The 22,655-nt window shown below is 42.6% G+C and overlaps 1 protein-coding gene across 1 annotated transcript in view; it reads right to left on the bottom strand.

The window, feature by feature from the left end:
• The window catches only part of CCDC80 (coiled-coil domain containing 80), a 219,726-nt gene extending 209,109 nt beyond the window's left edge, over positions 1–10,617 (bottom strand). The window contains exon 1 of the mRNA XM_082245975.1: positions 10,250–10,617. The gene's annotated coding sequence lies outside the window, so the exon portion shown is untranslated. The remainder of the gene's footprint in view (positions 1–10,249) is intronic.
• Between the last annotated feature and the right edge of the window lie 12,038 nt (positions 10,618–22,655).

The raw sequence follows: 22,655 nt of genomic DNA, 5'->3' as shown, positions 1-22,655 counted from the left end.
TTGTTATAGTGGACTCCATTCACAAAAGCAGATCGCAGCAGTATTTAGGTGTTCCTAAGTCTGTAAGTGTTCTGTAGTATGTGTGTGAAGCAGCTCTCCTCCCCTCCCCTCCCCTCTCCTCCTGCCTTCATTGAGTGATACTATTCCCTGGCAGCTGCTTTTCCCCTCTTCTATGATGCAGATGAGAAGAAACTGAAACCAGTTCTCATAAGGTCAGAGTGAGAGAGGAAACACAGCCCCTCCCACTGGAGTCCCTCTGCTTGGGAGTGAGAGCAGATTGAACCACGTGACCGCACAAAAGAGCTCCTATTTAAAACTAAAAACAAAACACACTCCCATTACTATTGCCACATAAGAGAATGGATAATGGGAGTGTGTTTATGAGACTTTACAACCACTTTAAGAAACCGGTAGCCTCTGGCATCCTTACCAGCGAGTAAACAGCAAGGTTGTTAAGGACGTCCTTGACAACCGATGAGTCCTCAGCTGTCAGCTGAATGTAAAGAAAAGAATTGCCACCATTTCAAAATTGCTGAAAAAATAGTGTGGGGTCCCCCCAATCCATACCAGGCCCTTTGGGTCTGATATGGATTTTAAGGGGAACCCCCTGCCAAAATTAAGAAAATAAACAGCATGGGATCCCCCTCAAAATCAATACCAGACACTTATACGAGCATGCAGCCTGGTAGGTCAGCGCCTACCTCCCCCCAACCATACCATACCATATCTTAATATGGCGGGGTGCTTCAGGGCATAGGGGCTCCCTCCCAAAGCACCTTGTCTCCATGTTGGGGAGGACAAGGGCCTCTTCTCCACAACCCTGGGCTGTGGTTGTGGGGGTCAGTGGGCATGGGGGCTTATCAGAATCCAGAAGCCCCCTGGCCGGTGGTTGCGAGGGTCTGCAGGCAGGGGGCTTAACGTAATCTGAAAGCCCCCTTTAACAAGAGGGCACCCAGATTCCAGCCCCCCACGTGAATGAGTATGGGATACATAGTATGGCGCCGGCAGCTGACTGCTCCTTAACAACCAGCTTTATACACTGTTTGTTAAGGACACCGGCTACTGCCAGCATTAAATTACTACACACTTTTACTACTTAACTATCTCATGACTTCATAAAAGAGTGTATGCTGTATTTTATTAGTGTTCTTTAACCGGTTGCCGACCACACGCCACCTATATACTGCGGCAGTGTGGCTCTCCCAGGCAAACTGGCGTAGGGCTACTTCGGTCGTGCACCTGCAGCTAGGGGACGAGCGAATGCCCCGCCTCCTTTTGTCAGCGGGGAAGCTGATGCATGGGTCAAGACCGCCTGACACCCGCAAACGTTCCCCGCTGAGAGTGAAGGATGGGCAGCTGTTGTAAACACAGTTGACCGTTTTTCTCCCTGGAATGGTCACAGAGCCCCTGTGATCCTTCTATATAAGATCACGGGTCTCTATGGTCATTCCACAAGCCACGCCCCCCCACAGTTAGAAACACACCCCTAGGTACACATTTAACCCCTTCCCTGCCAGTGTCATTATTACAGTAACAGTGCATATAATATATGGCCTAGTAATTAAGGAGGAAAATCTTCCGGTCCAGAAGTGGTTAGGTAACGTTGTGCGGTATCTTACCGCATACTCGAGTACGGTAAGTGCCGCTTTGTGAATGGAGCTCATTGTTTGTTATATTGCATTATATTGTTTCACTGTGTTGGGGCATGCATGAGTCACATGTTGGTTTTACTTATTATTAATATAATGATTGTTTATTTATAGTGGCCATTTAGTTGGCCCATTTGGCAAACTGGGAACAAGTAAATTTGAGCTCTACATGGCCATGAACTCTAATTTTATCCCTACTGGTCATTATAAAGAGCCACACAGTAGCCTGAATTTGATAGCAGAACTGTACCATGCAACTAAATTATTTTGGGTGGTCTAAAATGGGGAACACAGTCGCTATGTTGCTGTTTGAGGCATACACAGATACAGTCTGCATCATGAATACATTTAAAAAAAATCCCACTGTCATTTTTGTAGTCTAGGGACAGCAAATAACAGAGCTATGGATCATGACAGACAATGTTTGCAAACTGGTGAGTGTGACCTCAGCATTGCCCTATTCATGTAAAAGTCCATGTCAATAGGGGGGAAGGGCCGTCCTCAGCTAAAAGAAGAGGGGAGGGAAAGTAGCAGTGATATGCTGCCAGACAGTCAAGCAGGCAAAGGGTGACATCAGTGACAGATAGCACAGAGCCAGCCTAGGACACATAGGAAACCTAGCTAGCAAACAATACAGCTACTAACAATAGAGGAGTAAGGGAAGCAGACTAATAACTTATGTGCAAAAACGCAGTGACACATAGAAAACAATAATTTTTCGATGTCGATGGGTTGTGTTCATACCAGAGCACTGTGTCTCTCTGCTTTCTATAGCTGTGTGATTGCATAACTGTGCACATAATATCGTATCACAACGCACTAAAATATGTGTAAATGCACAAATGCACCGCAATGCAATGCATCTCTCACCGACAGCAATTAGGTCAGAGGAAACAAAAACTATGCAAAAAAACGTGCATTAAAAACAAATTGTAAATGTATGGAAATGCACATGTAGCACCCTCCTAAGTAGGTGCTAGTGAGAAAGTATAGTTTTGAGCTCTGTCTGCTTATCAGAGGGGCTGCAGGTAAATCTTTATTGCTTTCTGCCTACCAGAGAGCAGGATCCGTTAGTGAGGTCTGCTCGTTGTGCTCAGTATGCGATTCATTATTCTGTCTAGAGAGTGTTTCACACTGGTCCAATAGGGAGGCATGTTGGACAGTGGGAGGAAACCTGACGAAGGGGTGCATAGGCTTTTGATACAGTCCTGGTGATTGGCAGAGGGCAGGTCGCCTCGGTGCATTCTGGCATACTGTATAAAAGCCAGGAGCACATGGGCTGCGGGGTCTTTGGCTGGCAATCAGAGTCCCGAAGGGAGGGGGCGGCTGCCTCCATCTCTGTAAAGGTGGCATGCAGTCGCAGGGGGTCATCCTGAGGTCCAGAGGAGTGGTCGAGAGGAGCTGAACCCAGAGGTCCAGGAAAGCTGACTGAGAGGGGAGACACTGGAGATCCTGGGACTACAGTATCGTGAGTACAGGGACTCGTGTCAAGGGGCCTAACCTGAGAGGGGCCACCCCTGCGTGTAGGATAGTCAGTGGACGGGTGTCAGCAGGCCAAGAAAAAGAGGATACTAGGGAGAGAGTCTTGAAGATAAATGTCTATTCACGAGTTGTCTTGGTAGAAGAGACTCAACTACCAATTCATCCATAGTGGCAGGGTGAATCAACAGCCTGGCTGTACCAGAAGATAGGAGTTCTCAACATTGTGCATAGTTAAATGGAGTATCCCACTATTTCCTTCTCCTATCCCCATTCCACAATAAAATGCAAAACCAACCAAATACCTCTGGACTGATTATTGGAAAGAGCCAAAGAGGGAAAAATGAAGAACTTTATTTGCTATGACTATGTGCTGGTAACTTGGGGGACCCATAAAGTGAATATCTGGCAGTCCTTATGGGGGGCAGTGCTACACACATAAAAATGCACAGAAGCAATATAGACTGACGGTGTGTTTTTATGTGCGTTGTAATGTGTCCTCCTCCAAATGCTTTGTAGTCAATTAGAGAGAAATACATAGATGTATAGAAGTGTTGCATTTATGTGGACAGTCTCAAAGACTGAAATAATGCAGAATGTGAGGTTCTCCTTCTTCTAGGAGGTGTTAAAAATTTGAGTTAGGTGAAGTGATATAATTTAATTCTCTATCAATAAGAATATGTTTATGTAGACTGAGAAGGGCAAGACTGGCCTGGATGCTGAGATATAAATGTAACAATCTCTAATGTGTGTTACTAGAAGTGTAGTATAGGAAAATTTAATTCTGACTCATGCTGTAAACTTTGAGTTTTAATTGGGTCAGGGTTACTAGGGACCGAGGCTGGATTACTCCTCCTGGCAGCTCTCTGGTGCCTCCCCCTGGTATCTGTAAGGTTGGAGAACCTTTTAGAATTAGAGGGTGAGGATTATGGGGAGCTGCCATGAATATTTATGGGGCCCCAGCCAATTCTCAGAGGTGGGCTGGCAGGGGACTGGGACAACCCCATAAATAGAGATGGGCCATGCCTCCCTGTAAAGCGCCTTTGCTAAACTGACACAAAAGAACTGTTAGTTCCTCAAGAGTGAGCAGCAGGAGCTGTAAAGGAAATCCAGTTTGTGCAGGAGGAAGGAAAAGTGGACTTTTGTAAATAGGGAGAAAGTGCCCCTTTGTTCATAGTTTTTGGACATTTTGCATGTTGGGCATCCTATAATTACCTACCCCATCCAAGTTATCGGCCCCTAATAAAACAACTCTGTTTTATGCATTGTAGTGTGTGATGGAAACGATATGTGACTGGCTGTGCAGCAGTGCAGACCTGGGACACTAGCGATCCTACAGGGGTAGTGCTACATAAAGTTTTACATATCCTCCTGGACATATTTCTAGAGTGGAAAGCATGGACATCATAGACTTTGTTTCATTTGGCACTAAGTAGAATATGAACTCTTTATGTAGGCTTTAGAGGTGAGGTTTAGCTTGTGTATGCTGTGAATGGTGGGGGGCTGCAAACCTATCTGCTCCTACCCTACCCCTATCATATCCCCGCCTAAGGAAGTTGATCATTCAGAGGCAACCAAAAGGCAGTGTTTTTTCAAAAGTGTATATAATTAGGTTTTATTTACCATGTAGGTAGGTTTCAGGTCATATTCATAGCATAGAAAAAAAAAATATTTTATGCCAAGATGTAACATACAGAAAGTAAATATTATAACAAATAATTTAAATACAGTATGTAATTGCAGGACTCTGTAAACTTTAGGCATTACACAGGAGCTGGTGATGGATAATATCCAATAGGCCTGAACATTGCTTGCCAGCTGGCAGAGATTGATACTCTTTAGACTACAATATACTGATCTATGTCTGGGACAACAAAGATAGGAAGGGGAGTCTGTGACATAGACTTCACACCGGGCCAGCTGCCAGTCACCACTGGACATTATAGGGAGCAGACTTTAGTAGTAGTGGTTACAAACTATTAGAAATAGACAGGAAGAAGGTCTTGGTTTTGCTTGACCTCTCTTTTGCTGTTCTTCTTTGATATCCCATCAACCTAACCTGCTCAGGAGGATGTAATCTGAAAAACAACTCTGCCAACTAGTCTAACTAAATGCCTGCAATGGCACAGCTTCTGTGTATTGAAACATACTAACTGTATTGGATCTATGGGGCCTAGGGGCAGACAACGGGGCACAAAAGTCAATTTTTACCCTTAAGCCTTCCCCATGGCATAGATTACTGGAAATCTTCACATGCCATTGTTCTGTTTTACCCCTTTCTATATAACCAGAAAAAGCATCGCCAAGCATAAAATCTATGTGTGGTGGTCCTCAGAGCAATTGCAGTTACAGGCAATAAGGTCTTAAAGCTTGAAAGCCACCCAACCTCAGGCCCAGGTACAAAGCTACCCACCTTATGACCCCTATAATTTTTTCATTATTTAGAAGGCAATATTTTTTTTTAAAGGCCATATGATTTTCATAATTAGATTCTCAGCAGTACTTAGTTGTGAACATAAACATATAATAGCATGTTTCTTTTACAGAGTGCATGCTGCATATTTTTAACCAACTGAGAAGGCCAGAAAGAAGAAATCCTGTCTTCTCTGACATCCATGCTATGCCAAAATAGTTCATGTTTTCAGCATTACATGGCTTTTAAAAGTTGCCTAATCTCTTTTTTATGGGCATCGCCTAAAACAGCCTGATGTCTGATATAATTAATTACAGGGGTGTGCGTGGACCAGTGCAGGAGAACCTTAGATATTTTCTCTGACATCCATGCTATGCCAAAATAGTTCATGTTTTCAGCATTACATGGCTTTTAAAAGTTGCCTAATCTCGTTTTCATGGGCATCGCCTAAAACAGCCGTTTGTCTGATATAACTTATTACAGGGATGTGCGTAGACCAGTGCAGGAGAACCTTAGATATTTTCTCTGACAAAGAGAGGTTGTTGTATACACACCCCAAGTCAGTGCTGGGATCCACATAGACCCAGGAACACAACTTTGTGCATTCCGTCCATCAAAATGTATTCTAGTGTTGAATTTTGTGTGATCATGCACTGGAGCATGTTGCAGGTGATAATTGTATATCAAGTGTAAAAATCACAAAAACAAAACTCACTAGTCTAGATTTGTCTTTAGTATAACTCTTAACTCACCCCTATTTGGAGGGACTGTCATTTGTCCTCTTTTGATAGCAAATCTGTCCTTATTCCCTACTCAGTTCTTCTTTTTTTCTGGTCTGATGTACAGAAAAAAAACAATACAGAGGGAAAGCAGTGGTGAAAAAAGAACTTGTGGGTTTAAAAAGACCCTGTCAAGTCTATAAAGAAATGAAAATGGAGGAGAAGAGGTAATATACTCTCCTCTCTGGCAACCTATGAATTCTACATACCCTCTGCTCCAGCTCTAGGACCTCAGTCAGCATCTTCGGCATTCAACTCTTCTGAGACTGTCCACACCATGAGCCATGGTTCCCCTCTGACCCCTATGTACTTGCTAAGTCTTGTAGTGATGTCAGTCAGAGAACGGTGTGAGGAAGTGTTGAATGCCAACACTGACGGAAGCTGCAGAAGTAAAACTGTGGGTAGACAGGACATAGGACTTTTTTTTCTCAGAGAATAGGTGCCGGAACCCCCCCTTTTCAAGTCACCCCTTGTCTCCGCCCCTACCCACCTCCGAGCACCGTTTCTTGGTTCCACCCATTACCCACCTCCGAAGACCACCCCTTTTAGATAATACAGTAACATTTGTGGTACTAACTAATTTCTATTGAGCTTGTTAATGATAACAAGAAAAGCAGTAGAATAAATCCCCTGCAGCCAGCAAAAATGGACCACTCACAACAAAACACCCCTCTCCCTAGCAGCAACAACAGATCTCCTCGCAGCCAGCATCAGCAGACCCTCTGAAAGAATAGATCACCCCCAGCAACAATGGACCACCTACAAGAAAATACCACCCCCTTCCTCAGCAACAATAGACCCCCGGAAGCAACAATAGACCTCTTCCTCAACAGTAGATCCCTCCCAGAAATGACTGGACCCCCCAGCAACATAAGACCCACCCTTAGCAACAATAGATCCCCTGCCAGCAACAACAGATCTCCCCAGCAACAGACCCCCCTGCAATAATAGATTCCTTCCAGTGACAATAGATCCCCAGCAACCAGCATCAACAGACCCTGCAACACACCAACAGCACCCCTTGCCATTACATACATTCAGTCCTGGAGGTGCCGGAACTGCGTTCCCCCGCGTTCCCGCTGAAAAAAAGCCCTGCATACAGTTCATTGGAAAGGTGTGTATACTACCTCTTCTCCTTCAGGAAGCTGCTGTTTTAATCTCTTATAAGAGCACCCTTTAAAATGGAACTTGAAATCAAAAAAGTCAGGAAGCAGGAAGGAAGCTCAGTATAAAATTTTAGCATCAACTGAAATGAGTGAACAACCACGCATGCTTTGGAGTTACGTCATCTTAGCGTGGTCAATAAAGGTGACCAAAGATCTTTTTACCTGGAAGAAGACCAGTAAAAGATGTTCGGGACCAGTGGGGAAGCACACAGACATCACATCACTGGAGGGGAGGGGAGTATATTTACATTTTAACCAATTAAGTTTAGGGTATTAAATCTTTGGTGGATTTATGTAATTTGCCTACATGATTTTTAATCCCAGAAAGTTGAAATGTATGTTTTAGTGTTGTACTGTGAATTGAATCTTCAAATATTAATCAGTAATGTACTGGCTTGTTATATATTCTGCTTTTTACTTAATACAGTCATGTACAATGTATGAGGACGGCGTAAAGCCGAAACGCGTCAGCATTTGTCATGTTGTCACCGCTATCCATGTTGGAATAAAGAATTTTACTTGGAAGAAGCCTTTTCGTGTGCCGGCTTTATTCATATAGCATTTGGTTTGGACATTCAGCCTGAGCACCAACACTTAGCTCTTTATCTTCCCACAGTGGGGTGGAGCTAGGGTGAGTTATTGTCCACGTACAATGTATGTCCAAAATGTTACTGTTAATCACAAGCTGATGGCTGCTACTGCAACTATCAGCTTGTGCTCTGCTTGTTTAGCCAGATCCCAGCTTAAAAGTGAAAGTGATGTGGCGGCTCCATAGCCGCCAATTACTTTCACAGAGCGGGCGGTACGGTGCCCCTCCCCATTGCCAGCCCCAGTGGTTCCCGGGCTCTCTTGCTCTTACAAGGAGCCCAGGACTGCAGCCACCAGCTTCAGATGTTAACAAAGAAACAATGATTTAGTCACTTCCGGTTTCAGATCCACTATTTTCTGGCCGATACAGCACCGAGTACCGAGCAGATCTGTGCAGATCTGTGCACAGTTAGTGTGAAGGGCAGGGAAGACATTGGAGTCTATTAGACCCCTAATGTCTCCAAAAAGAGTACCTGTCATCTGTCTAATGCTATCACATGGGGGGTTTATAAACTCCTTATGATAGTAATCAAGTAAAAATAAATAAATAAAGAAAACAGTTTTAAAAGACAAAATTTTAAGAAATGTATTAAAAATTGTTATAAAAACTGCCGTAACCCCCATTGTTCCACACACACGCGCAAACACAAATGCACCTCAGAGTGAGCACACATATACTGTATAAACTGCGGTCGCACCAGATGCGAACATCAGAGTGAGAGCAATAATTCCAGACTAAGATCTCCCTGTTAATTGATGAGCTGTAAAGGCTTTTTTAAAACATCACCTATTGAGATTTTTTTGGTACTGAAGTTTTTTGCAATATCACAGTCGCACGCAATTTCAAGACTTGGCATGTTTGGTATCTGTTTATTTGACACAACCTCATCTTTTAAATTATACCAAAAAATGCACTAAAATTGCACTAAAATCCATTTAATTAATATGTTTCCTGAAAATTTGTGTTTATTAAACATATGTAACATAAAGATTTGCAACTATCATTTTTTTATTCTAAAGAACCTCTGCTTTCAGAAAATATATCATATTCTGGGGGTTTAGGTCATTTTATTGCCAAAAATGAAGACTTTTACGTAAGTGCAAAAACATTTGCTCTAAACTAGTTCAACTGAAATGTTGTATTCATTTTTTGTTAAGATTTTAGTTTTTTTAATGTATTTATTTAATTTATTGTTTAAAACTTAAAAAAATCAAAAATCTTTAGTTTTTATTTCATATTTTGAATAACTTTTAATCTATCTTTTCCTAGACTTTATTATATTGTCTGAAATATATAACATGCCTACTGCTTTTATCTGCATCCCGCTGGAGAATTTACACGCATATTAAACATCGCATTCAATGTTCACAGTTTTTTGCTTCCACAACCTGGATGAATATATTTCTGAGTCATATCAGTCTCAACCCTCCCCCAACCTCTTTAGCTTCTGTCTCTCCACAGCCGAACGTTTGGCTTCCTGAAATCTTTTTCATAGTCTGCTTTGGCTGTTTGAACAAATGCTGCAATGTTTCCCCCTTTTTCCTGAATGGTCAGCTGTATCAATATAACCTAACATATTTAAGAAAAAAAAAAATACATTTGCTACATGTGCAGCTCTCCTGCAGGCTGGAGGAATGCCAGTGAACTGTGGGTAAAGGCAGCGGTACCATAAGGGTTAAACCCTTCTCTAAGCAACAAGAAAAGTAAACTTTTGCTGGAGTAAAAAAAAAAAAACCCAGTAAAGTTGCAAACATAGGTGTAAAAACAAACCAAACAGCACGCTATTCCTGTAAAAAGGATCATTCATTCAAAGGCTGTTGAATTAAATTACAGGTTAACATACTTTTCTTTTGCAATTTTTTTTTTTTAAAAAACAACCCTATGAACCACATGATTTTATTTTTATTTAAAAAAAAAAAAAAAATTAATACCGCCAACTTGCAAAATAACTTAAAAACAGATTTCAATCAACAAACCTACCCACTCCTACCCCACCCATATTTATTTTGCCCACTAATTATGCATAGCTCATATAGTCAATGCATTTCTTCTTATACTTTCCGATCACGTCAGTGAAAAAAAAAAAGTTGGAAAGTTTGGGAAAGAATACTTTACACGGCTGACATTGAAAAGAATGACGCTTGGCGTGAATGTTAAAAGTTGTGATTGATTACCTTGTCTCTTCTGCTACCAATTACACATCCATTTCTATCTTTTTGCTTGAGTCAGCTGTCCTCTTCTAACATCTGGCTTTTCAAACGCTCCTTGTCTTCTCCTTCATTTTCAACTTCTGCTTGGTCCTTTGTTTGTGGAAGAGATGAGTATGGATTAATCGAAACGTGTAGTCTTGTCTGCAGGAAATGACACAATTTCTCACAGGCCACTGTTTATTCTGCTCCCCAACTCCTGCTTCCTGTTCACTTTTAATATTTTCTTTTAGAGAGAGAAGTTTAGGGAGGAAAAAAAAAAAAAAAAAGAAAAAAAAAAGTCTGCTCCGCTCTAGAACTAATTCACACAAGAGCAGCAGCCACTGCAAGCCAGAGAGAAAATTTGGGAAGAATTTAACTGATCAGCACAACACCGCCTCCTGCCCAATAGAAGTACTGAGGGAGGGCTGAGGACTCTCATATTCCTGTGGGGTTGAAACATTACACATCATCAGAAAGCAAGGACAGATGTTCGTTACATAGGCTAAATTTACTTACATTCTGATTAATGTTTATTTCTTGTAGTTTCAAGTAGATACAAATCCTAACTGCGATATTTAGTTTGCTGTAAAAAAAAAAAAAAAAGGCTTGTCTTTTTTCAATAAAATACTTGTTTTTAATTTTTTATCATTCTTTTATACATCTCGGTGCTGCTGATCTCCTACAGCCTGCAAACACTTTCTGTCTGTCCTGTCCACATGCATGCACTCCAGTGATGGCTGCATGGCATTTCACAGAGCGGGTGGTTGCCAGATGGTGATGTAGCACTGCCCCTGTAGGGGGTCGCTGAGTATAGAATCTCCCTCTGATTATCCTGCAGCCAGTTGCTTGGGTATTTTCACTCGTCCAGGTACACACTCATCTGCTCGTTATCCAATGGCCAGTCTAGGGGATTTGTTTTTTTGTATTTATTTGTAGAACTTGGATAGGAAAAGGGATTAGTAGTAGGGATAGACCGATTATAAGCAAGGCCGATATATCGGGGGCCGATATGCACTTTCCCTAATATATCGGTATCGGCCGGAACTGGCCGATATTGCCGATATTTTTGTGTCATCATTCTGCCTCCTTAGGCTGCCTCCCTCACCTTGAACAGCCTCGTCTGGAGTCGGAACTAGTCTCGCGGGAGTGTATCACAACCATACACTTACCCACAGCAGCCCGGTGCCAGCCAGCCACCCACAGCCCCTGTGGTAGACAGCCACCCACCCACCACAGGGTGCCAGACAGCCAGCCACCCACCACAGGGTGCCAGACAGCCAGCCACCCACCACAGGGTGCCAGACAGCCAGCCACCCACAGCCCCTTTTCCCTGCCACCCACCAACCACAGGGTTCCAGCTAGCCACCCACCACAGGGTGCCAACCAGCCAGCCAGCCATCCACCACAGGGTGCCAGAAAGCCAGCCATTAAGCATTTAACAAAAATTAACATGGTCAGTACCAGATTTGTGTAAAAAATTGTCTTTATTTTTAAAAACTTTAAATGTACAAAATATCGGCCCATACTGATATGTGATGGCCAAAATATCGGTATCGGTATCGGCCCTGAAAAAACCATATCGGTCTATCCCTAATTAGTAGGTTACTTCAACTTTAACTATGCACAGAGGAGGACATCTCTCACTTGCCCTCACTTGATTTACCTGAATAGTAGGCCCTCTGCTGAACCATAGTGCATTAGTAAGAAAGAATAAGTAATTCGCTCACTCTGGCAGAAGACTCAATGAACACTGATTCTTCAGGACACTAACCAGTATCCTCTTTAAATGGCACCCATTTACTATGGCATACACCCCCCCCAAAAAAAAAAAAAGAATTGTAAAAAATAAAAATCATAGTAAGGTCCCTTTCATATGGGCACCTCCATAGGACAGAATCTGCTTGCTCAGCGGGGGGTGGGTCTGCTAATCCAGGTCGGTCTCCGCTCCGCTGTGCAGAGCAGAGGCTGACACAGTCCCGTTCTCCTCTATGGGGAGGTCAGGTGCAAACTGACCGCCTGTCCATTTTCATTTGATCCTATCCGATCCACCAGATGGATGGAAATTAGGACCACTATCTGTCTGTTTTTTGCGGGCAGGATCAGATAGCGGTGGATGTCAGCGGCCATGTCACCGCTGACATCCGCCGCTCTATAGGGGAGACTGGAGGGTCCGATCAAGTCCGCCTGAAAAACTGACAGGCAAACCTGATTGGACAGCCCGTGTGAAAGTGCCCTAAGGGTATATTTAGACGTGCGTCTAAATCGCCCTTTCCTCTGAAGCCCCGAGGCTACACTCCAGAGGCTACTGACAGGCTGTGAGTAAGCAATGCGATACCTCACCACTGCTTGTTTTAACCTAAGTTTTGCAGAAAAATGCGCCGCAACTGGGGTGTGGTTGGTGGGTGGCAGAAACGCAGCTCAATCAAGTACTTTTGCCCCCCTCACCCCCAACCATAATTCTAAACAAAGCCCAGGGTCTTGTTTACATGGGGCATACTACTACAGGGCCGTAATTAGATGGTGAGGGATGCACAGGTGTTCCGTGCATTCCTGTGCAGGCAGTTCCATTCATGTCAATTGAGATGCAGCAGCTGCAAGGACACAGCCACTGCTCTCAACTTGACATCCATGTGGGTGTATGTCCCTGAACTCACACTGTCTGTGTTTGGGTTCATACACCTACATCCGCATGGATGTCAGATCTCTCCTTGCAGCTGGTGCTTTCCAATTTTTATGAATAGGACTGCCTGTACAGGGATGCACAGAATACCTGTGTACCCACATGCAAGTAAACACGGCCCTCCATGGGTACACGCTTTAGCACACCCCACTGAACAAGGCCTTATTAGGAATTCAGCAGGAATTTTGTAAAATTAGCTGTGCTTTTATCTGCTAATAACGATTTTAGTGTATTTTTAGTGAAAATATTGTTTAGATAAACATTTGCTCAAATACCACGGGGCCTAAAAAACTAGTAGCACCTTATTTTTATTGTAGAAGTCATATGCTTTCATAAAATATATGGTTTGGGGGTCTTTTATAAACTCTGAAAGATGTAAGTGAAAAATGAAAAACGATTTTACCATTTTGCAAAAAGACGCAATTTAAAATTTACAAATATTTGCTATTTTTTACTCAACACAGGATCAGCTTTTATATTTAGTAGGAATTTTGCAGGAATTTTGTAAAATTAGCTGTGTTTTTATCTGCTAATAATGGATTTAGTGTATTTTTAGTGAAAGTATTGTTTTGAGAAACGTTTGCGCAAATACTACAGGGCCTACAATAACAGTAGTACCTTCTTTTGATCTATAAGTACAATATGTTTTCAGAAAATATATGGTTGGGGGGTCTTTCACAAATTCATAAAGCTGTAAGGGAAAAATGAAAACCTTCAGATTTTTAAAGAAATTTGGATATTTACATTTTTGCATACGTTTAATCTTCAACGAATTGCAAAAAGGCGCAATGTAAAAATGACAAATTTTTGTTATTTAATACCTCCATGCAGGTTAAGTTTTTATATTTAGTAGGAATTTGTCAGGAAATTTAGCTGTGTTTTTATCTGCTAATAATGGTTTTAGTGTACTTTTAGTGAAAATATTGTTTTGATAAACATTTGCTTAAATATCACAGGGCCAAAAAAATCAGAAGCACCTTCTTTTTATTCTACAGGTCATATGCTTTCAGAAAATATATGGTTTGGTGGGTCTTTCACAAATTCTGAAAGCTGTAAGGGAAAAATTAAAACCTTCAGATTTTTAGAGAAATTTGGATATTTACATTTTTTGTGTACATTTGATCTTCAACATTTTGCAAAAAGGCTCAATGTAAAAATTACAAATATTTGCTATTGCTATTTATTAACTATATACAGGTTAAGCTTTTATGTTTAGTAGGAATTTTGTAAAATTGGCTGTGTTTTTATCTGCTAATAATGATTTTAGTGAATTCTTAGCAAAAATATTGTTTTGATAAACATTTGCGCAAATATCTTGGGACCTTAAAAATCAGTAGCACCTTATTTCTATTCTACTGGTCATGTGCTTTCTGAAAATATATGGTTTGGGGGGTCTTTTACAAACTCTGAAAGCTATAAGTGCATAATAAAAATGAGAAGGAAATATTGCAAAAATGGTCTGGTCAACTGAGTTTAAAATTGAAGCACAGGGCCTGGCAGCGAAAAGGTTAATGCTGCCCCAGAAGAGAAGGTTAGTGTTAATTGTGTTTCCCGATTCTTTTCTTGGTGGGCTTTCTGGGTCTGACCAACTGGCTCTGTGTATTATAAAAGGGACAGGGGTCTGTACCCAAGGGCCTCGGGGACTTACACACACATGGGAGGTTCTGGAAAGTCTGTGGTACCTACACCAGACTCTGTCCTGCTGGCCTGCTGAATATTCTGGATTAACAATTAATACACATCTACTCTCAGGCACCTGCTACATCTGGAGGAGCTGCTGGAACTTGCAGTCTGCTCTGAAGATTCCAATCTTGGATACTACCATCATGGACTCTGCCAAGGATAGGCTCTTTCCTATGCAGGTATGCTGGGGCAGCCACAAGCATGAGTTAGGGATTAGGGATGTTAGGAAAAGACAGCACTTTATTTTGAACTGTTGTATTACCTAATTCTTCAGTAAAGCTTTTAAAACTTTGCCTGGTCTGAAGTTACTTAAGGGGTGTAATGCAAGTAATCGGCACATATAGTTTCAAAGAAGTCAGGTCCCCTCTGTTATATTACATCCTTAGCACAGAAAATATTGAGCAATCTTTGGCTACATTTATGCTTGAGCATTGGGGCAGGATAGGGTGTTTTTGGCCCCATAGACAATTTGGGAGTAGCTGGAAAGCATGCTCCTATTGAAGTCAATGGGACCAAAAATGCCCAAATCTGCCTGAAAAGAAGCTCCTGTACTTTTGTGAGTGCCTGGAATCTAGCAACAGGTGCCTGAGCATTCAGGTGTGAACAGGCATCAACACTTGGATTTTTACTTTTAAGCGTTTTGAAGCTTTGAGCTTCGAGCTACAGACTGCTTGGGTGCACCTTTGCATTACACTGAAATGCACCTTCACCAGAAATTGTGGATGGATGTTAATAAGACCTCATTCAGATAGTAATGTTCTATTCATAAATCTCTCTTGGAACTGATGTTTTTCACAAGACTGTACCCTTTAGAAGCTAGAGTGAATCAATCCACTCATGAATAAGGATTATTGTATCCTTCACCCACTACAGACACCTTTCCTTTGTGTACTGATACTGTAGATCTGTAGCATGCTGTACACATTACCAGGGACAGTACAAGAGGGAGACAGAAGGAGCATATTGTTGTTATGCAAAGAAAAGGGCGTACTGGGAGCTTACGGCCACTCCATTGCCTAGCTGTCTTACTGACAGGAATGATGGCAGCGTCTTCTTCTCAGTAGTTGTGCCATGATCTCTAATACAGCTGCTCCACCTCCCTCACTCTTACACAACTCTGACACACTGTATTACTCCTGGCCTGACACTTTTACCATCCTGCCCTCTTTCACTGCCACATCATTTGAACCCCACCAAAAGAGAACACTGTTGTCCATCTAGGTTGGGCCAAGAGATAGCCAAACAGTAATTCCTTCACCTTCTTTATCCCACTGACAAAGATGCCAAAAAAGTCCTTTTCAGACTGACACGACTGACGCAGCAGCATTTTTTTACCCACTGACACTGATACAGCTGCATTTTTCTTCTTAGCGACACTACTGACATTTTTCTACTACTGGCGCCACTGGCAGAGACATTTTTCCTTTCAATGACACTACTGTCACAGTGGCATTTTTTCCTTCCAGTGACGCTAACGATTTAGAGGCTATTTTTCCTTCCAATGACACCACCAATCCAGGGACATAATTTCATTCCAATGACACCACTGATGAAGGGGCATTTTTTCCATTCAGTGAAAACCACCAAGGCAAGGGCTATTTTTCCTTCCAGTAACACCACTGACAGGAACATTTTTGCTTTCAAAGCCACCACTGACACAGGGATATTTCTTCCTTTGCCACTGTTAGCCACATATTTACCTGTGAGACAGAATATGCACCGTTACCAAATTCTTTTGCTATGGTGTGCCACAACCATTGGCACTATTTTATCACATGCCACAATCGTTCCATATGATTCACCTCCGTAATGCGAGCACCAATATTAGCTCTGCACCTACTCCACTGGTGGGGGACAGTTTGGCATCTTTGCCCTGAGCCCTTGTGACCTTTAAGAATAAAGACACAAGCATACAGAGTTATAGCAAGAAATCTTACAGAAAAACTTAGCTAGTGCCATTTGTGGGTACAGTTCACCACAAACTAAAATCACAAAAAAAGTACTTTTTTGGTATCTCATTTGGATTGATTTAATAAAGTAGTAGTTAATAAGTTTATGCTGTGCATGCTTCCATCATCCAATCACATGCCAGGGGGAAAAAAATTCCTGTTTGCAAAGTGAACATTCTCTAATTCATTAGTGAATCAACCCCAGTGCCTTCACTTGCCTTTAACAAATGCAAGTATTTTATCTTAGTTCATGTGGGAGCTGATTCCTCCTCTACAAGTAAGAAGTATGCAGGTCTTAAAAAAAAAAAAAAATAGGGTCGACTCCCAAACTACTATAGAAGCCCACCCTATACTGTTCAAATATCAGTACTGTCAGTCAATATAGTGCATCTCAGGGGTGGACACAGACACATTGTTTTTCAGAGTACCAGTCAAAGGTCTGCATATCAGATGTTCCAGTGCTTAAAGGAAGAGGCAGGAGAACAAAGTAAAATAATGAATAAGTTAAAGGTAGCGATTTCAACGAATAATATTCTCTTTTTATTTAGCGTAATAGGATTATGTACATTAAAATGCAAATTACTTGACTAAACATGATTATACGCATGTGCCAGCAATGATTATTCATGTATTGTCATGCACGCCCTTAATGACATTGAACTCCCCAAGGACAGTTGGGGCACTTCTGCTTTTAGTGCTATGTGATGTAGTGAATTCAGTCATCTCCCAAAAAATATATTTCTTTCTATGCTGGACATGGGACTCAATAATCAATGTTGGTATGCTCAAAGTTGGCTGCATCCCAAAATTAAGAAGCTGGTAGGCAGGTGCAAGTATTATTCCCCTCTGTAGATGGCACTGTATCGACAATACAGGGGAAGAGAAGTCTGAAAAGGGAATTTTCCCCATATGGACTCTAAAAGTCCTTCTTCTCTGGGAAGGTATGTATCTGATTTGATATCAAATTCCTTCAAGAGTTCAGGTGGCCACCTTGATAGGGGATATCATGTCATGATGGCTCACTTTGATTGAGTAGTGGCAGGTTTGGGAAAAGAACCACCTACTTAGGGACAGTGTTTAGCGCAGGGAAAGGTTCCTGGCGAGAAGAGACAGAGAAGGGGACACTGTCTGGTGCCATAGAACCTTCCAAAGATCCTCTTGCTAGTGCAGCCTGGCTATACAGAATACCACAACCTGTCCAGCAGAATCCATCCTCTGGTAACATTACAGTGTAATAAAGTATTGAGAGCTGTGCTAAACTGTCGTGTTCTACAGTGTGCCAATCTTTCACTGTAACCATTTCAACTTTGAACAATTACTATAAACTTTTACTTTGCCAAGGCCTTTGTGTGTGCTTAGCCCCTCCCAAGCGGGTACCTTGTTCAAGGACCTGCCTACAACCCAGTATGGATACCCCAGAGATAATTGTTTCTAATTAGAACAGTGTAAATTACTGTACAAGGTCACATCAAAGTAGACCTGAATTGAAAATGATTTGCTATCTACATTGCTATAGAAAACATCTAGAAATGTAAAGTGGAAGTAAAGCCTTTTTTTTTTACTAGTACCTACAGGTACGCCTATAATAAGGCTTACCTGTAGGTACAGTGAATATCTCCTAAGCTCGCACTGTTTAGGAGATATTCACAATTCATGCAGCCGGTGATGTCACAGGCGCATGCACCCTGAAGGCCGTGCCATCCCTTCAAAGCTCTGTGCCATTTAATCTAAGGTAAGTATTTCATAATGTGCTAGTGTGGGATGCATACTAGCTTATTATACCATTGTTTTGCAGGGTTTAAAAAAAAAAAAAGAGAAGTTTATCATCGCTTTAATTGTACCTAAAGCATACCTTGAGATTTGATTTTTGTCTTAAGTTCTTCCTGAAAAGAAGCAGTGTAGGGCGCATGCGCGGCGCGATGCTGGACGGACGCTAGAAACTTAGCTCCGCCGAAGGGGAGAGGCCGCTTCCACTGGGCCATAAAACTCAATTTCTGCTCTAAACTTTCTCGCACCCCCGTAGGACAAATTCGTGCATGCCTTCGGCCAAGAAGGGACAGCGGGGCCGCCCTCCAAAGCACTCTTTGACTACTTACCTGCTCCGGGGCAAGGAGACCTCCAGGATGTCTAAAGATGGCGCTGAGTCACCTCCCGTGCCGCAGCCAGATCCAGCATCGCTTCCAGCCACTCCAGCAGCACAAACGGCGAATCGTGAGTACCCCCAGGTGGTTACTAAAGCAGATCTCGATGCGGGTTTTGCCGCTATATACGAGAAACTAGCAGAAAAGTTCCAAACTGAGATACACAAATCCACCAATACTTTAACTGCAGAGATCGCTGCTCTGGGGGGGCGTACTGATCTGCTCGAGGCCAAGCATGATGAACTTGCCTTTGCACATAATGACCTGAGGAAAGATTTTGAATTACTCTCTGATAATTATACAATATTACAATCCCAGGTTGAAGACTTAGATAACAGAAATCGCAGATATAACTTGCGCCTCAGAGGTCTCCCTGAAACCATTGCAGATCTCACTCCTGCTGTTCTCAGGCTATTTGGGGGGATCTTCTCCCTGATAAACCGGCTTCAGCCTTTACCTGCGACAGAATCCACAGAGCTTTACGCCCAAAACCTCCACCTGACAAGCCACCTAGGGATGTTGTCCTGTGCCTTAAAGATTTCCTGATAAAGGAAGATATCCTACGGGCTTCTAGAAACACTCCTAACATCATCCTTGATGGCAACAGGATCCAAATATATCCGGACATTTCCCAAGCTACCTTGGATAAACGCCGTAGAATGAAGGAAGTGACATCTGTCCTGCAGGCTGCCAGAATTCGCTATAGATGGGGTTTCCCCTTTAAACTAACGGTTCCCCACAATGGCTCTACCTATGTAGTTTACAATCTTGCAGAGGGAAAAGAGCTTCTCATTAAGCTGGGCCTTATCACAGCCGAGCCTGCAACTCATCAACAGATTACTCCCAGACCCTCGCCAATCTGGTCTACTCCTGCCTCCAGAAGAGACAGTCGCCGTGGGCGAAATCCATTCAGGGATTCCTCTATCTGATAATCGTCTGTTGGAGTCTCATTGGTCTGCATAAATCCAATCTGGGAACCTTTTAAAAGTTTTTCTTTTTCTTTTTTCTGGGCTCCTGGAGGGCTCCCTCGAGCCTATACCTGGTGTGGCGTGTCTGCCTTATTTGGCGATAGATGCGGCGTGGTTGTTGGTCCTGGTAATTTTGCCATTCAACTGGACATGGGGACCTATCCCCTCAACCTGACTGTGCAGATACTGGTTCACAAAATAGCAGATATATGTGCTCTGTAGTTTTTGGCGTGCCTTCAGTTAACCCAATCTTACGCCTCTCCCTTTCCCCTTTCGCTGGTTTGTCCCCACCATTCCGCCTGTCTTGATCCCCACCCTGACCTCACCCGGGCATCCAGGGTGGTGTTCGCGGCCAGACGGGCGGGCTGTGGATCCCCGCGGGCGGATTTTGGACGTAACAGTTACTCTGTATTTTGGATGGGTCTTTTTTTTTCCACCCATCCCCCACTCGTGTTTCACGGGTTTATTTTTTTCTATCAACTAACTATCTACATGGTTATGCTGTTTATGTTTAATGATATTGAAAAAAGAAAGTCAGCTTTACTGATCAATGTACTATTTTTTGCGGTGGTGCTCTGTCCTGAGTGGCCCACCCCGTTTGGGCGGGCCCCTGGACTGGGTAGCATTGTTCTAGGTCTTACGCAAAGTAGCAAAGTACAGGTGAAATGTTAAGTTTGCTAGCATTTCAGGGTTTCAAGAGATTATTGCAAAGGTTCTATATGTTATATCTTGTTGATGTATTTAATGAAGCTAGCCATACCCTGATTGTTCATAATGGGACTTAAGGTTTTAACACACAATGTGCAGGGGTTTAATTCTCCTAATAAGAGACACAAAGCCTTCAGACATTATAAACGCTTGGGAGCAGATATCATTCTATTACAGGAGACACACTTAGCTGCCGCTAATTGTCCCAAATACTTTCATAAAGCTTACCAGCAGTTCAGATGTTCCACATATAGTAATAAGACAAGAGGAGTTGCCATCTTCATTCGTAATAATATTATGTTCGACATTACTTCTTCATTCTGTGACCCTGAGAGCAGATTTCTTATACTTAAGGGTAATCTGAATGGTAAATCGGTCACCATAGCCTCAATTTACGCTCCAAACGACTCCTACTCAACTTTTTTTAAAACATTCTTTGACGTTCTGAGCAAGTTTGAATCTCCCCATGTGATTGTTGGTGGGGATTTCAACTTGGTGGCCCATCCAGCCCTAGACAGGAGCAAGGTTTTGCAGTCATCTAAAGCATTTCCCAAAAGCTTGACCCGCTCGTTAAGTGACTTACAACTAGTGGAAGCATTGAGAGCCCACAACGTGGGCACCAAATCATACACCTTTTATTCACACCCACACGATAGCTCTGCGAGGCTTGATTATATTTTCTGGACTCCAGTCCTCTTAGCAGGCTCTTCTGACGCTCATATTCACCCATGCCCATGGTCGGACCACCAGATAGTCTCCTTAGAAACTAAAAATGTAGGGCTTGTCAATTCTACATATAACTGGAGATTAAATGATTCACTGCTGAATGACCCCTCTCTTGTATCCCAGGTGTCCTCCTCCTTGGGTGATTACTTTAATCTTAATGAGAATGGGGATACCCCAATCTCCACTATATGGACAGCCCATAAGACGGTTATCAGGGGGAAATTTATTGCCCTTGCCTCCGTCCGCAATAGATCTAGATTGGCAGATATTAAACAATTGACCAAAGACCTAGACCGCCTTTATACGCAAGTCAACCACTCCCCATCCCAGGTCCTGAGGGATCAAATTAATACCAAAAGAAAGGCTTTGAATGAGATCCTCTCCAATGATACTGAAAAATCCCTTAGATGGTCCAAAGATAAACTTATCCTGCATAGTAACTCACCCTCATCCATGTTTGCCAGAAAACTTGCCCAGAACATTAGGTCCACTCATGTATACAAACTTAGGAGGCCTGATGGTAAGATGGTTTCCCACCCATAACAGGTACTGGAAGTCTTCACCAAATTTTATAAACATTTATTATCTAATTCCTCCTCATTTCCAGTAGCTAAATTTGAATCATGGCTCACCAAACTACATCTCCCTGTCCTCTCACCTGCAGATAGGGAAAAGATGGAAGCTCCCTGCACAGATAAGGAGATATTACTAATCATCAAATCCTTAAAGACGTCTACTGCCCCAGGCCCTGATGGTTTTTCAGCTTCTTATTATAAGACCTTTTCCCAAATTCTCATTCCCAGACTCACTAAGCAGTTTAATTGGATTCTTCAAGGTGGTAGTTTCCCAAATGAGATGCCCCTTGCAAATATGTCCCTTATCCCTAAACCAGACAAAGACCACACACTCCCCCAAAACTTCCGTCCCATCTCGGTCATGAACAATGACCTCAAATTATTTGGTCGCCTTTTAGCTAATCGCCTCGCAGAACATATATCTAAACTTATTACACCAGACCAAACAGGATTTATACCAGGCAGGCAACTCACGGATAATATCAGACTCACAGCCAACATAATCCAGGATGCCGACCGTACAAGATCCCCTACTTGCCTGGTCAGTCTAGACATACACAAGGCATTTGATAGTGTCAGCTGGGCATACATAGAAAATCTCCTACCAAAATATGGGATGGGCGGGAACTTCGTGCATGGTTTCAAGGCACTGTACGACTCTCCCCAGACAAGGATCCGCATACCAGGGTGCAACTCCGAATTTTTTTCAATTAATAGGGGCACTAGGCAGGGGTGTCCTCTTTCCCCCCTGCTCTTTGCTCTGGCCATCGAACCCCTTGCTTGAGCAATTAGAAATAATTCTAAGATCAGGGGGTATTGTAGAGACAAAGAAGAATATAAATTAAGTCTAATGCGGATTATGTCCTTTTGTATCTGTCTGATCCTCACATATCCCTACCCCACTTACTTATAGAATTAGCAGACTTTCATTCTATCTCGGGATTGGGTGTCAACATCTCCA

The sequence above is a fragment of the Pelophylax lessonae genome (assembly GCF_965119305.1).
Source record: "Pelophylax lessonae genome assembly, chromosome: 2".
NCBI lineage: Eukaryota > Metazoa > Chordata > Amphibia > Anura > Ranidae > Pelophylax > Pelophylax lessonae.
This window is presented reverse-complemented; position numbering and strand designations above follow the sequence as displayed.